At 46.9% G+C, this 15,119-nt stretch overlaps 1 protein-coding gene across 3 annotated transcripts in view; it reads right to left on the bottom strand.

The window, feature by feature from the left end:
• LOC121272712 (RAC-beta serine/threonine-protein kinase) overlaps positions 1 to 15,119 on the bottom strand; it is a 103,853-nt gene that overhangs the window by 62,005 nt on the left and 26,729 nt on the right. Inside the window, exon 2 of one of the 3 annotated variants that reach the window (XM_041179477.1) lies at positions 864 to 934. The exons of 1 other annotated variant lie outside the window; for it this stretch is intronic. The gene's annotated coding sequence lies outside the window, so the exon portion shown is untranslated. Of the gene's footprint in view, positions 1 to 859; positions 935 to 15,119 lie in introns of all 3 variants that reach the window. One more of the 3 variants, XM_041179478.1, reaches the window with a different exon arrangement.

Genomic DNA, 15,119 nt, shown 5'->3' on the forward strand with positions numbered 1-15,119 from the left:
ACAATTCAATCGTGTTTCAGGCAGAAAGAGCCCCTCTAACCCATCCTTCAAACTTTATCAGCTCCCTCGCCGGGGTTCTGGGACTATAACACCTTGATGTCTGTCCACTCATTCGCATTCCTGTGGCCAAGAGCTGTCCTAAGTTTTCCCACTCTCACAAAAACCTTAATTCTGCCAATCCCATCCCATCCACCACTGCCACTACCCCCACCCCAAGCTTCCTGGGATAAGCAACACTTCCACTTGTTCAGCTCCTGAAGATCAGGAAACTTGGACAAAATGTGGGGTGGGGTGGGGGGGGGGGTACAAATGAGCCAATAAAGCCCCCTTCACCTCTTGGGGATGAGACTGAGTGCCACCCAGACATGGAGTGAAAGCTGCTTGTTATCAGGACACCGGGAGCAGCCTCACTGGTTCCTAGCGGCCTTAAGCCCACAGCTTTGAGCAACAAGGGCGCGAGGAGTGTGAATGCTCAGCCAAAAAAAAAAAGAGGACAGTACCCTGGAGCCAAAGACCCTGGAATTATTAAAATGAGGACATGGTGATGCATTTTTGTTTATTTGTTCTTGGTATTTGGGCATTGCCGGCAAGGCCAGCATTTGTTGCCCACCCCTATTTGCCCTTGAGATGGGTGGGAGAAGAGCAGGAGAAAGAGACACTGAAGGAGTGTTAACATGGGCCTCATCCATATCTAGGTCTGGGTACAAACAGGTCCAAGTGTAGCCCTTGTGTGCAGGACATATAAACACAAACCGAGCCTGGCACAGGTGATGGTTGCCAGTCTTGCCCACGTGAACTAGGAGAAAGAAAAAGAGAGAGAGAGAGAGAGAGAGAGAGAGAGAGGAGAGGGATGGCTCACCTACCTCCTCGAGGCCAAGCTTAGGAGCATTCGCCCACTCTTTCTGTCGGAGAGACTTAGGTGATGCAGGCAAATCTAAAGAACAAAAAAGAAAAATAATTTACAACCTGGGACTAAGACTTCATCCTTTGATTTTCACCTGTAGGCACAGACTCCAGCTGTGGCACAGTTCTAGCGATTCGACACTACCTGTCCATGTGTGATTGTGACCAGTAAATGCCAACAGACTATTTAACTGTATGAGACATCTCTCAGCAAACCCAATGGCGTCCTCACCGAAGGTTTTGGCAGAGATGGGGGCATTGCTAAAACACAGAGAGGAACTGTAGCAACCTGATCATTGTTTTGATTAGTTAATCTAACCTCTGCAGAGGGTGGGACTTCCAGCCTATAGTGCTAGCCCCCCACAATGAATGGTGCTCTACCCACTAAACCACTGGGGAGTTCAGGCTGAAAGACAGGCCCAGAGCAGTACTGAGGAGTCACTGCTCTGTTGGAGGCACTGTCTTTCGGATTAGACGTTAAACTGAGGCTCTGTCTGTCTTCTCTAAAAACAACAAGGAAGTTCTCCTGGTTAATGTTTATCACAATCAACATCACTTCAAAACAGATGGCCTGTTCATTAATCCATTGTAGTATCTAGGAGCTTCCCTGTGCTTGTTTGCTGTTCCACATTTTAAAAGACTGACTACACTAAGTGCTTTGGGATATTGTGGGAATGTGAAAGGCACTATATAAATGCAAGCCTATCTTTCTGCACATTTTATACTTACATTGTGGTCAGATCAAGACTAACAGGCAGCAAGGGGGCTGCATGTCATCGCTGTAGATGTACTCTTAGCAGGAAGATGTTCAGCTCTATGCAACAACACTCAAGAAGCTCAACACCATCTGGGACAAAGCAGCCCACTTGATGGGCACCCCATCCACCACTGTAAACATTCACTCCCTCCATCACTGATGCACAATGACAGCCGTGCGTACCATCTACAAGATGCACTGCAGCAACTCATACGAACAAGGAGCAGGAGGCCATTCGGCCCCTCAAGCCTGCTCCGCCATTTAATAAGATCACGGCTGATCTGATAGAAAGTTCAAATCTGCATCCCGCCTACCCCTGATAACCTATCACCACCCCCCGCCCCCCCCCCACATTGCTTACCAAGCATCTATCCACGTCTGCCTTAAAAATATTCAAAGGCTCTGCTTCCACCACCTTTTCAGGAAGAGAGTTCCAAAAGACTCAAGGCCCTCAGAAAAAATTTTGCCTCATCTCCGTTTTAAATGGGCGACCCCTTATTTTTAAGCACCAAGGCTCCTTCCAAACCCAGGACCGCTACCACCTAGAAGGACAAGGGCAGCGGACACATGGGAACACCACCACCTGGAAGTTCCCCTGCAAGCCGCTCACCTTCACTGTCGCTGGGTCAAAATCCTGGAACTCCCTCCCTAACAGCGCTGTGGATGTACCTACACCACATGGACTGCAGCGGCTCAAGAAGGCAACTCACTGCCACCTTCTCAAGGGGCAATTAGGGATGGGCTATCAATGCTGACGCACACCCTGCGTAAGAATATAAAAATAAAAAGTACACACTGTCTAGACTCTCCTGATGGTTCAATGAGCTTATCCAGACAGTCTCAAGCCAAAGTGCTAGACAGTCTCAAGTTCCAGTCCTGGTGTGTTCTGACTGCAGCCAGGTGCAACAGCGGACTCAGCCCTGATCATTGACCCTTGTCGGAAAAGGTCATGCCATGTAGATATCAGGTAAGGGTTCAATTAGGATCAACAACTCTGCCTCCCATGGATGAAGAGCTTGCCAACACTCGGTGTCTAGACTGGCAGGATGAGGAGCAGCCACTCAGGGCGAGGTGCTAGTGGAGCCCTGGGGTCTGTGGAGCAGCCAGAATAAGCAAAAAGAGGGGGGAGGGGGGGGGGGGGAGAATAAAAAGACATACAATTCTGAGAAGGAATAAAATAGCACGCGGTTGGTTAGATGTTTGTGCAGGTTTCTTCTGAAAGAGCCAACAGCTTGACACCAAGTCCGGTAAATAACCCACAAGAGAAACAGAAAGGTACACCGCACACAGTCACGTGTGTCCTAGATCTGTTTACACAGAACAGTTACTCAAAATAAGCTGAGTGAGAGAGGAAACTGGTGGCTGTCTCACTGAGTGAGGGTGGGTGGGGGGGGGGGGGGAGGGGAGGTGCAGGCAGAGAGGGAAGAAAGAATGGAATGATACAGCTTCCCCTCCTCCCACTGTATAGCAGGCTGCAATCACCTCTCTCTTCACCCTCTGTGGCAGGGGTCACTGCCCGGCTTCCCACTTTATCAGGGAAATGCTCCCCTTGCGACAAATTCTCCTTGGGATTTATGGAAACTGCTCCTCTACAAGGAACCCAGAAATTTGGTTTGGGCGGGGGGGGGGGTGTGGAATTGAAAATCCTGTGGGTATCTGGAGATTTCATCCACACCCAAGGTTTCAGATGCAGAAACAGCTGGGCAACACCCCAAATGGAAGGGTTTACCAGCTCAGAGCTAGCTCTTTATCAGAATTGCACCCCCATCACTTTATGCACATGGTCCTTTATCTTAATGCCAGTCTTCCTTTCCTGTTAGTTTTGCCTTTGGTCATCAAGGCCAGTGCAGTATCGAGAGTGTGCTGCACTGTCAGAGGTGCTGTCTTTTGAGTGAGACACCATCTGTCTGCTCAGGTGGATGTACAAGATCCTATGGCACTATTTCATAGAGGGGGGGGGGCTTCTTGCCAATATTTATCCCTTGATCGATATCAAAAAAAAAATCTATTTATTATCACTTTGCTCTTCATGGGAGCTTGCTGTGCACAAATTGGCTACCACGCTTCCTGCACTACAACAGTGACTACACTTCAAAAAGTACCTCATTGGCTGCAAAGCACTTTGAGGCATCCTGGGGTCTGTATAAATGCAAGTCGTTCCTTTTTAGATTCATAATTTCTGTCCTCAGCTGTATTATTTCCTGTTTACAGCACTTACCACCTCCCACAGGGTAAACCCCATCGCCCATGGGCAAGCCCCACTCCTCCCTGTTCAATCGGCAGTTGTCACAAGGTTATCCACTCCCCCTTCTGGAAATGACTCTGTTCGATTTGCAGTGGACGAAGGCTTCACTCAAAATGCATCGGAGGGGGAAAATGCTGCATGTCACCAGGTCACAACAGCAAAAATTCACCGGTTGCAGGTCCCTCCCCGGCCACTCACTCAGGCTGAACCAAACTGTGCAAGACTGTGGGACCTTCGAGCTCCACTTTCAAACCCGCATCCTGTCTGCCGCCAGGGCTCAAATTTGCATCATTACAATGCTGCCCACCTCCATCTCTAGTTCAGCATCTCTGCTGCTGAAACTTGTAATGCTCTAAACCAGGTGCAGTTCAATAGTCACAGGTCTGTCCATGTTGACACCTTACAGAGAGGCACGCACAGGCACAGAGGCACGCACAGACAGTACAGGGAAGTATATTTCATATGTATATTACTTAAAATCCATCACCATTCACTATCCAAGAAAGTTAAGTACTCAACAATCAAAACACAAACATCTGAATTCCCAATTAGCCAGATGGGAAACTTGGAATTTTTCAAAGGTTGTAGTTATTATATTATATTTGACGATACTTCTCTGGACTTGATTCCCCAACCTCTCTGATCTGGCTACTTGTCCAGAACCCAGGCACCAATAATATCCTGCCCCATGGTGAGGCTCGTTCACCAATCACCCCCACTCTTCCACATCTACACAGGCACTCTAACCCCAAACGTATTGAATTCGCTAATACAGTCAAGCGGCAAGGCCACAGAGGGATCTGAATGTGAGGGTGGCAAAACCGTAGTCAACAGCTTCGATCTCGCCAGCACTTATGTGGAGGAAACTGCAGCTCACCTGAGACTCCATGTCAGACAAGCAGGTTGACAACCAACGGCAGTGGAAAGGAAAAAGAAAGATGGTAGAGAGGGAGAAGTGGGGATTGTCAACACTCCTGTGGAAGCTGATCTTGTGTCTATGGACAGAGGCAGCATATATATATATATGAGGATGTGTGGAGGAGTGGGGAACAAGAATAGATCCTTGGGACACTCATAGGAACAGGAGTTGACCATTCAGCCCCTCAGGCCTGTTACACCATTTGACTAAACCATAGTTGATCTAAGCCTCGACTCAATTTACTCTTTGCTCCGTATCCCTTACGTAAAATCTATTATTCGCAGTTTTGACATTTTTAACTGACCTTTAAGTCTTTATTGTGGGGGATGGGGTGGTGGGGATGGGATGGGAAGAAGAGTTTCAGATTTCTACTAACCAGTGTGTGAAGGAATGCTTCCTGACAGCACTCCTGAGCGTCCAGCCTCGAATTTTAAGGTTGTGCACCCACCCCCCAACATTTTTAGGGTGTGTGGAGGGCGATGATTGAGTATTAAACCCAACAAGTCTCAGCATATCCATCGCATTATCACATTCTTCTCTCTCCAGCAACGCATTCGGCTGCTCATTGAACCCACTTGTACTGTCTGCATCAATGCCCTTTCTGCCAATTTAATCCCGGGCAAGAAACTTCAATCTCATGTCACTTACACTCTTCACTGCCTCATGTGAAACTTGCCCCTCCGCGGCTCTGAATCCTTGGCCAAAGTGAACAGTTTCCTTGGTTTGATCGATTCCCTTCATAATCTTCAAAACCTCAATCAGATCATCTGAGAGCTTTTTCCCAACCTTCCAAAAGACAAGAAACACAACTGCCTGGATTCAAAGGCAACTTGAAAAGGAAGAATGTGCAGGGTTACGGAGAGAAGGCAGGAGAATGATATTAAGGGAATTGTTCTTTTGGAGAGCTGGGTGCAGATGTGACGGGCTGAAAGAGCTCGTTCTACGCTGTAACAATTCTGTGATTCAGCCAGACAACTTGTATTTATAGAACATGTTTAAGAGCAGTGACAATACTTCCCTGGGTGCTTCACAGGAGCTTAATCAAAGTCGTCACAAAGAGACATAAGTGCAGGTGACTAGGAGCTCTATCACAGAGGTTGATTTGAGGCACAAAGTCTCCAGCAAGCCAATTTAACCAATGAATTACACAGGGCTGTGGGTTTGAGGCCGCTCTCCAGGTTGCGGGTTCGTTCTTCAAACCGGCCTGGTGCTGAAGGAGTGCTGCACTGTCAGATGTGTTAAGCCAAGGTCTCACCTGCAAGGTGAAGTGCTGCAAAAGATGGATTCCCCTAAGAGAAGTAGAGAACTCTCCCAGCATCTTGACCAATATTCCTCCCCCAGTCAATAACACCTAAAAGTAGATCAATGGGCCATTGATTACATTCCCCATCTGTGCCCAAATTGGGCACCATATTTGCTCACATAACAAGGGCAGTATTTCATTAGCTGTGCAACACTTAGGGATGTCCTGAGGACATACGGTGCTTTATAAATGAAAGTTACTCTTTACCAATTTGAATTTGAAAACCTGTTACATAGAGACTGCTGTAGGTTGTCTTCAGTCACCGAATCACGGAATTGTTACAACACAAAGAGACCATTCGGCCCGTCTGCGCCAGCTCTCAGTGGGCAATGCTACTGGTGCAGTCCCCCGCCTTCTCCCCGTATCCTTGCACATTCCACCTTTGCATAGACTAATCCAATTCCCTCTTGAATGCCCCAATTGAAGCTGCCTCCTGTCTCGGGCAGTACATTCCAGATCTTACCCACTCGCTCTGTGAACATGTTGCTACTATTTATACATGAAAAACTTTACTCCTGCACACACTTCACCTCTACAAAACCCTACCCTCCCCAATAAACTCTTGCATCAAATTTTCCGACTGTAAATTCAAATGTTTGCTTTTAGAAACTTGTCACACTGTACAGGGTATGGTGGTTATGTTACTCAACTAATGAGCCTGAGACACGAGTGCAAATTCCAACAATGCAACTGGGGAATTTAAACTCAGTTCATTAACTAAAGCTAGAATAAAAAGCTCCTATTAGTAATGGTGATTATGAAACTACCAGATTGTCATCAAGACTCATCTGGTTCGCTAATGACCTTTAGGGAAGGAAGTCTGTCATCCTTACCCGGTCTGGCCTGCATACGATTCCAGGCCCACAGCAATGTGGTCAACTCTTAAATGCTCTCTGAAATGGTCTAGCAAGCCGCTCGATTGTATTCAAGGCAGCTCAGCATCACCTTCTCAAGAGCAATTAGGGGTGGGCAATAAATGCAGGCCTCGTCAGTGACATTCTCATCCCTGAATAACGGAAACGGTCCAGTCAATGGCTCCTCAGTTTCACACCTCCAAGCTCCTCTGTCTGTACTGCAGGCAAAATCGCCTTTATTCCAATCAACCCTACCCTCTCTGCTTCTGAAATCACAAAGTTTTTGCTGTTCAGCTTTAAACAATATAAAACCAAAGTATTATTGGTACAGGAGGCAAAACAGGATAATGCTTGGGTGCCTTGCTCCGAATTGCCAGGGGTTCACCCAAAACTATGTTTACCCAACACCATACATTACAGAGATAAAAGCAAAAAACTGCAGATGCTGGAAATCCAAAACAAAAACAGAAATACCTGGAAAAACTCAGCAGGTCTGGCAGCATCGGCGGAGGAGAGCACAGCTGACGTTTCGAGTCCTCATGACCCTTCAACAGAACTCAGTTCTGTTGAAGGGTCATGAGGACTTGAAACGTCAACTGTGCTCTCCTCTGCCGATGCTGCCAGACAGTTCTGTTGAAGGGTCATGTGCACTTGAAACGTCAACTGTGCTCTCCTCCGCCTATGCTGCCAGACCTGCTGAGTTTTTCCAGGTATTTCTGTCACCATACGTTACAGATTAGCGTCTAGTAAAATTTCATGCCAGTTACAGAGCACAAGGATGGCATGAGAGGTGAGGACGTCAACTCCAACAGTGTGAACACCCGATCCAAGTGACTTTACAGCCCCGAGCTCAGAGATGGCACTTTCTCCGAGTCAGTAGAGTGTCAATCTGATGAGCTCAGTGGTAGCACTCTCCGAGTCAGAAGGATGTGGGTTCCATTCTTACTCCAGAGGTTTGTGCACAAAAATGTAGGTCTGCACTACTGAGGGAGTGCCGCACTGTCGGAAGAGTCTCTTTTGGATGAGATGTTAAACCAGCTACATCGCGGGTGGCCGTAAAGCATGCCATGACACTATTCGAAGGAAAGCACGGGAGCCATTCAAAATTTATCCCTCCAACAACATCACTAAAAACACTATCTTATCACTTACACATTGTTGATGGGAGCTTGCTGTGCGCAAATTGCCTATGGCATTTTCTACAAGACAAAACGGCTGCACTTCATTGACTGCAAAGAGCTTTGGGATGTGCTGAGACTTTATAAGGGACATTATAAATACATTATTTTTCTCTTTGAACTTCTCATAATTTTATTTTTCACATCTCAAACTGACAATTAACGGAACCGAACATCTTGGCTATAATAAGGCAGAGGGGGCAAGAGAAGCATTTTTAAGAATGTGCAAACTGCTCACTGTACCTGCAGGAATAAACCTGATGCCCCGATACTTTGCTAACTCCTGCACTCCAGTTAAGAGAGTTGGGCCCCAAATGGGGCAACGGGCTGAGCGTAAAGGACCCTGAACCTGACAGCTACAGGTCGAGTGCTCATTGTGCGAGGCTGGCTTTTCCAGATTGTTGACCGAGTTGGGTTACGTTGCTCTTCCTGATACCAACAAGCACATCGCTTCCTCGTGTGCCTGCAAACCTCCACTCACAAATTCCTGCTCCAGAGGAGACGTGCCGACAGCTTCGATAAGTCCGCTGGGCTGTGGTGAGCAGAGAATGCTACAGGAAAAAGAATCATCTGGAAGAGGAAGCTGTTGAACTTTATTTTTCATAAATACGGTTTTATTTACTGTAATGTCAGGTTGACTAACTCCTCCCTAGCCAGCACCCCCACCGTGCTTTTCCTGACAATATTTACAGTAAAACAAGCAGAGCAAAGATGGGTTTTGTTTCCAAACAGAGGTGTGTGTTTGACTTTTTTTCTCTGTAATAGGCACTAAAGGGACAACAGGTAACAAAGCCACACCCAGAATCTCTTGGCACCACGAGGGTAAACACAGGCACATTCTACAGCGGAGTTTAGATTCCGTAGCAGAGCCTGGAGCAGGGCCTCAGCTTTTCAGAGCACGGGCTCTGCTCTCATGTCCTGGTACACACACTCCTACGGAACGCACAAAGTCACATTCAACACCTGACAGCGGAGGGCAGTAGCACAAATGGTCCAATTTTCAAGAGGGCTACAGGAAGGTAGTGGGTCAAGTTGAGAAGGCTGTTTAAAAAACCTATGGGATTTTTGGGCTTTATAAATAGGGGCAGATGGCACAAAAGCCAGGAAGACATGCTGACCTTTCTAAAATTTGTTCAAGCCTTAGAGAGAAAAATAAGGCTTGGATGTATACCGCACTTTTCATGACTAGTGGGTGTCTCAAAGTGTTTCATTGCTTTTTTTTTGAAGTATAGTCACTGCTGTAATGTGGGAAACACAGCAGCCAATTTACGCTCAGCCACCTCTCACAAACATCGATGTGATATGATCAGATCATCTGTTTTTGTTGATTGGGGGATAAGTATTAGCGAGGACATCAGGGATAACTCCCCTGCACTTCTTCGAAACAGTGCCATGGGATTGTTCACATCCCCGCAGGCAGATGGGGTCTTCAGTTGAACACGTGTGAAAGACAGGAGGCGACAGGAGGCACTCCCTCAGTGCTGCGCTGGAGTGTCAGCCTGGATTTGTGTGTCTTCGAGCCCCAGAGTGGGACTCGGACAAGGAAGGTTGGGAGTCATAGGAAAACGTGCTAATCATTAAGCCACAGCTCAGCTTTAGGCAGGATATCAAGGCCTTCGAGGGGGTGCAGGGGAGATTTATCCAATTAGTACCACGGACGTAGGACTTCAGTCACGTAAAGGGATTAGAGAAGCTGTGGTTGCGCTCCTTAGAGAAGAGAAGGGTATGGGAGAATTAATAGGGGTATTCAAAATTATGATGGGTTTTGGCTAAGGAGGAGCTGCTTCCACTGGCAAGAAGGGTCGGTAACCAGTGGACAGAGATTTCAGGTCGTTGGTCAAAGAACTACAGGGGTGATGAAGTGAAAGATGCTTTATGCAGCAAGTTATGATGATCTGACATGTACTGCTTGAAAGGGCGGTGGAAGCAGAATAACAACTTTCAAAAGGAAGTTGGATATATACCTGAAAAGGAAAGATCTGCAAGGCTACGGAAAAAGAGCAGGGGAGTGGAGCTAATTGGATAGCTCGTTCAAGAGCTAAAATGGGCCAAACGGCCTCTCTCTCTGCTGTATGATTCCACAAATCTACTATGTGGAGACAGCCAACAAGGGAGCCCTTTACAAGGGAGGGATCTCTGTGAGCTTAGCCTGATGGGGACAGGTACCCCATCGACTCATCCAAGGAGAGGGTCAGCTGCTGCTGTGGCTGAGAACCCGGACCGCTTCAGTCCCTCCCTGCCTCGTGCACTCAGTAAGGTTGCAGGCTGCAGGACCAGCAGGTACCGCTTGCCGAGGGACAGCAGTGCATCACTGTGCCCAGCCCTCAGCACAGAAAAATATTCCGAGACACGTCACAAATGAGAAAAAGGAGAAACCACTCAGGCTTTGCTGAACTGATGGGAGGGGTGACCAAAGATTTGGTAGGAGGGTGTTTCTGGGAGGTTTTTAAGGTTGGGAGAGTAGGGAGGGTGGGGGGGGGCACGGGCAGAGAATGCCGGAGAGTTGGCAGTGAGGAGGGAACTCCAAAAGCATAAAGCCAGAGCTGGGCGGCTGATGGATCTGCCACTCAAGGTGGATTGGAGGGGATAGTGTTTGTAAGATACCCAGCAGGGTGGCGTGGGTTGGGTGATACCCTTTATTAATTGCTTCACCTACACTTTTGCAAAGACATTTTTTTTTGCATTCTGAAGTGAAGGCCCCTCCCCACTGCCCACAGACAGCAGCTAAAATGGAACTGTCCCTCAGCTCAGAGACATTATGCCAGGAGCTACAGCGTCAGTGCCAGCTCTCAGAGACACGTGTACTGAATCTCCTGGGATAGGACAGCCATCTAATGGACACAAAGTCACACATGGGGCTGTCCATGTCTCTCTCTCTCTCTCTCTCTCAAACTTTGGCACTTCCTCTGCTCTCCATCCATTTGGTTCCTCTGATCTGCGAAACACTGGGCCTGCTATTCTCTGATTTTATATAGAATTACCAAGCATGTGCAAAGTAATTTGGCCCAAACAGTCGATGTGCATTTATGCTCCACCCAAGCCTCCCCTTATCCTCATCCAACTCTGTCAGCGTAACTCTCTATTTCCTTAATTAAAAGCAAAAACCTGCGGATGATGGAAATCCAAAACAAAAACAAAAATACCTGGAAAAACTCAGCAGGTCTGACAGCATCTGCGGAGAGGAACACAGTTAACGTTTTGAGTCCGTATGACTCTTCAAAAGAACTAAGGAAAAATAGAAAAGAGGTGAAATATTAACTGCTTTAAGGGAGTGGGACAGGTAGAGCTGGACTAGGGGCAGTGATAGATGGAGATTGCCAAAAGATGTCATAGACGAAAGAACAAAGAGGTGATGAAGGTGGTGATATTAGCTAACGAATGTGCTAATGGTGACATTAAGGGTAGAAAGCAGGACGAGCAAGGTACAGATAGCGCTAGTGGGGGTGGGGTGGGGGAAGGGATCGAAATAGGCTAAAAGGTAGAGATAAAACAATGGATGAAAATACAATTAAAAATAATGGAAATAGGTGGGAAAAGAAAAATATATATAAATTATTGGAAAAAAGGGGGATTGGAAAGGGGGTGGGGATGGAGGAGAGAGTTCATTATCTAAAATTGTTGAACTCAATATTCAGTCCGGAAGGCTGTAAAGTGCCTAGTGGGAAGATGAGGTGCTGTTCCTCCAGTTTGTGTTGAGCTTCACTGGAACAATGTAGCAGGCCAAGGACTGACATGTGGGCACGAGAGCAGGGTGGAGTGTTGAAATGGCAAGTGACAGGGAGGTTTGGGTAATGCTTGCGGACAGACCAAAGGTGTTCTGCAAAGCGGTCGCCCAGTCTGCGTTTGGTCTCTCCAATGTAGAGGAAACTGCATTGGGAGCAACGAATGCAACAGATTAAATTGAGGGAAGTGCAAGTGAAATCCTGCTTCACTTGAAAGAAGTGTTTAGGCTCTTGGACGGTGAGGAGGGGGGAAGTAAAGGGAAAGTTCTGATGATGCCACTTTCAAAAACAGTTCCTCTGACGTTTCTTCCTTCTTCCTTAACCGAGTTTATCCACCCACGGTGGTTGACAGGGCCCTCAACCGTGTCCGGCCCATCTCCCGCGCATCCGCCCTCACACCTTCCTCTCCCTCCCAGAAATATGACCCCCTTGTCCTCACTTATCACCCCACCAGCCTCCGCATTCAAAGGATCATTCACCGCCAACTCCAGCATGATGCCACCACCAAACACATCTTCTCTTCAACCCCCTTGGCTGCATTCGGCAGGGATCCTTCCCTCCGGGACACCCTGGTCCACTCCTCCATCACCCCCTACACCTCAACCCCTCCCACAACACCTTTCCATGCATGCACAGAAGGTGCAACACCTGCCCCTTTACTTGCCCCCCCTCCTCACTGTCCAAGGGCCCAAACACTCCTTTCAATTGAAGCAGCATTTCACTTGCACTTCCCTCAACTTAGTCTACTGCATCCGCTGCTCCCAATGCGGTTTCCTCTACATTGGAGAGACCAAACGCAGACTGGGTGACCGCTTTGCGGAACACCTTCGGTCTGTCCGCAAGCATGACCCAGACCTCCCTGTCGCTTGCTACTTCAACACTCCACCCTGCTCTCATGCCCACATGTCCGTCTTTGGCCTGCTGCAATGTTCCAGTGAAGCTCAACACAAACTGGAGGAACAGCACTTCATCTTCCGATTAGGCACTTCACAGCCTTCTGGACTGAATATTGAATTCAACAACTTTAGATAATGAACTCTCTCCTCCATCCCCACCCCCTTTCCGATCCCCCTTTTTTCCAATAATTTATATATATTTTTCTTTTCCCACCTATTTCCATTATTTTTTAATGTATTTCCATCCATTGTTTTATCTTTGCCTTTTAGCCTATTTCGATCCCTTCCCCCCACCCCCACCAGGGCTATCTGTACCTTGCTCATCCTGCTTTCTACCCTTAATGTCACCATTAGCACATTTCTTAGCTAATATCACCACCTTCAACACCTCTTTGCCCTTTTGTCTGGGACATCGTTTGGTTATCTCCACCTATCACTGGGCCTCTATCCAGCTCTACCTGTCCCACCCCCCCTTAAACCAGTTTATATTTCACCTCTTTTCTATTTCTCCTTAGTTCTGATGAAGAGTCATACGGACTCGAAACGTTAACTGTGTTCCTCTCCGCAGATGCTGTCAGACCTGCTGAGTTTTTCCAGGTATTTTTGTTTTTGTCTCTATTTCCTTATCCCTCTTACTTATACAGGTTCACCTTAAATGTATCTATACTATTCACCTCAACCACTCCCTATGGTAGGAAGTTCCACATTCTCACCTTTCTCTAGGCAAAGGTCTTTCTTCTGAATTGGCCATTTGATCTCTTGGTGACTATCCCACCTGAATGGCCAATAGCTTTGCTCGTCCCTATAAGTGGAAGTATTCTCTGTGCTTAACTATCAAAACTTAACCAGAATTTTAAAGGCCTCTAGTAGGTGAAATGCAAAGGGATAATTATTCAACGTGGCAGAAGCTGTGAAGTGGGGTCCCACAGGATTCAGTGCTGGGGCCACTTTTGTTCGCAACCTTCATAACGATTCAGGCTTTGGAATCAAAAACAATTTCTAAATTTAAAAGGCGGCACTGTTTTTGGGAGAGGGGTTCGGTCAACTCACAAAAAAACTACAGAAGGACAGTAATAGTGGACACAGTGGAATGGTCATAGAGGTAGCACTGTGGGTGTAACTGCACCACTGACCTCAGTGGTTCAAGGAAGTGGCTCACCACTGCCTCCTCAAGGGCAATTAGCAGGTAGGCATTTAATACTGGCCCAGCCAGCAACACCCACATCCCATCAATGAATAAAAACAATAAACTTACAGTGCAGGCATATAATTGGCAAATGAATTCCAACATAGATAAGTGAGAGGAATTACATTTTGGGGTTAGAAAAATGAGGTCGCAGATCACTTGGAAAATAAGAATCCAAATGGCGCAGAGGGGTAAGGGAAGTAAAAAAAAAAAATCACAACTTCTTGCTATTTGGTGTAAACCAATAAAGCCACAGAAAAGCAAACCAAGAGCTAGGGTTTACTTTTAGAGAAATAGAATTGAAAAGTGGAGAAGTTATGATGGCATCAGACCTTGAAGTACCTTGCAGTTTTGGATGCCATAATTTATGACCCTAAAGTTTCTCAAATCTAGTCACTAATTTGGAAACCCCAGATTACCGTCAAGTAACCATTAATTTATAACCCCAAATTAGTCTGTACCTAAAAACTAATTGAGGACCACCTTCTGTTACCCTTCCCAATCCTGCTGACGCCTCAGTCGTTCACCTGGGTTTCTCATGGAGAGAAATATCCCCGTCTTAAATGTGTTTAGTAGGCGTACATCAATGACTCCTCATTTGGTATGTGGTATGTAGGACTCGGTCAAGATGGGAGAGAAGAGGCATAAACACTGACAATGTGCCAGTTTGGCTGAATGGTTTATTTCTGTGCCTCACCGCCGCCCCCCCCAATGTAATATCACAAAACTGCAGCTTCACAGCTGACCTTAGACTTAGCTGTTTCAGACTGTACACAAGGCTTGGCACAGGCCAACTAAGATGTCAGAACCCATTTTGGTCTCTTAGTTGGGTCAGCAGCACATTTATTAGCCATTTTAGAAACATCTGTAAACTAACCAAGACAAACCATACAGATGGCAGGGCACTGTGCCAAACACACACAGTCACAAGAAACAATGACGTGTGCTCACCTTTTTTAAAAAATTAAATCTTCATCTGCGCAGGACAAAGCAGAGCAAATAGTTCAAAAAGGGAACGAGCAAAAGACCTCATTCCTGTAACCGGGGCGAACTGCTTACTCATGGGCCAACTTTAAACTCCATCTAGGTCAAGCCTTCGAGTACAGATCAACCTCCAAGTCTTGGGATTTGGCAAATCAATGTCGTAACTCTGCTC

The sequence above is a fragment of the Carcharodon carcharias genome, chromosome 34 (genome assembly GCF_017639515.1).
Source record: "Carcharodon carcharias isolate sCarCar2 chromosome 34, sCarCar2.pri, whole genome shotgun sequence".
NCBI lineage: Eukaryota > Metazoa > Chordata > Chondrichthyes > Lamniformes > Lamnidae > Carcharodon > Carcharodon carcharias.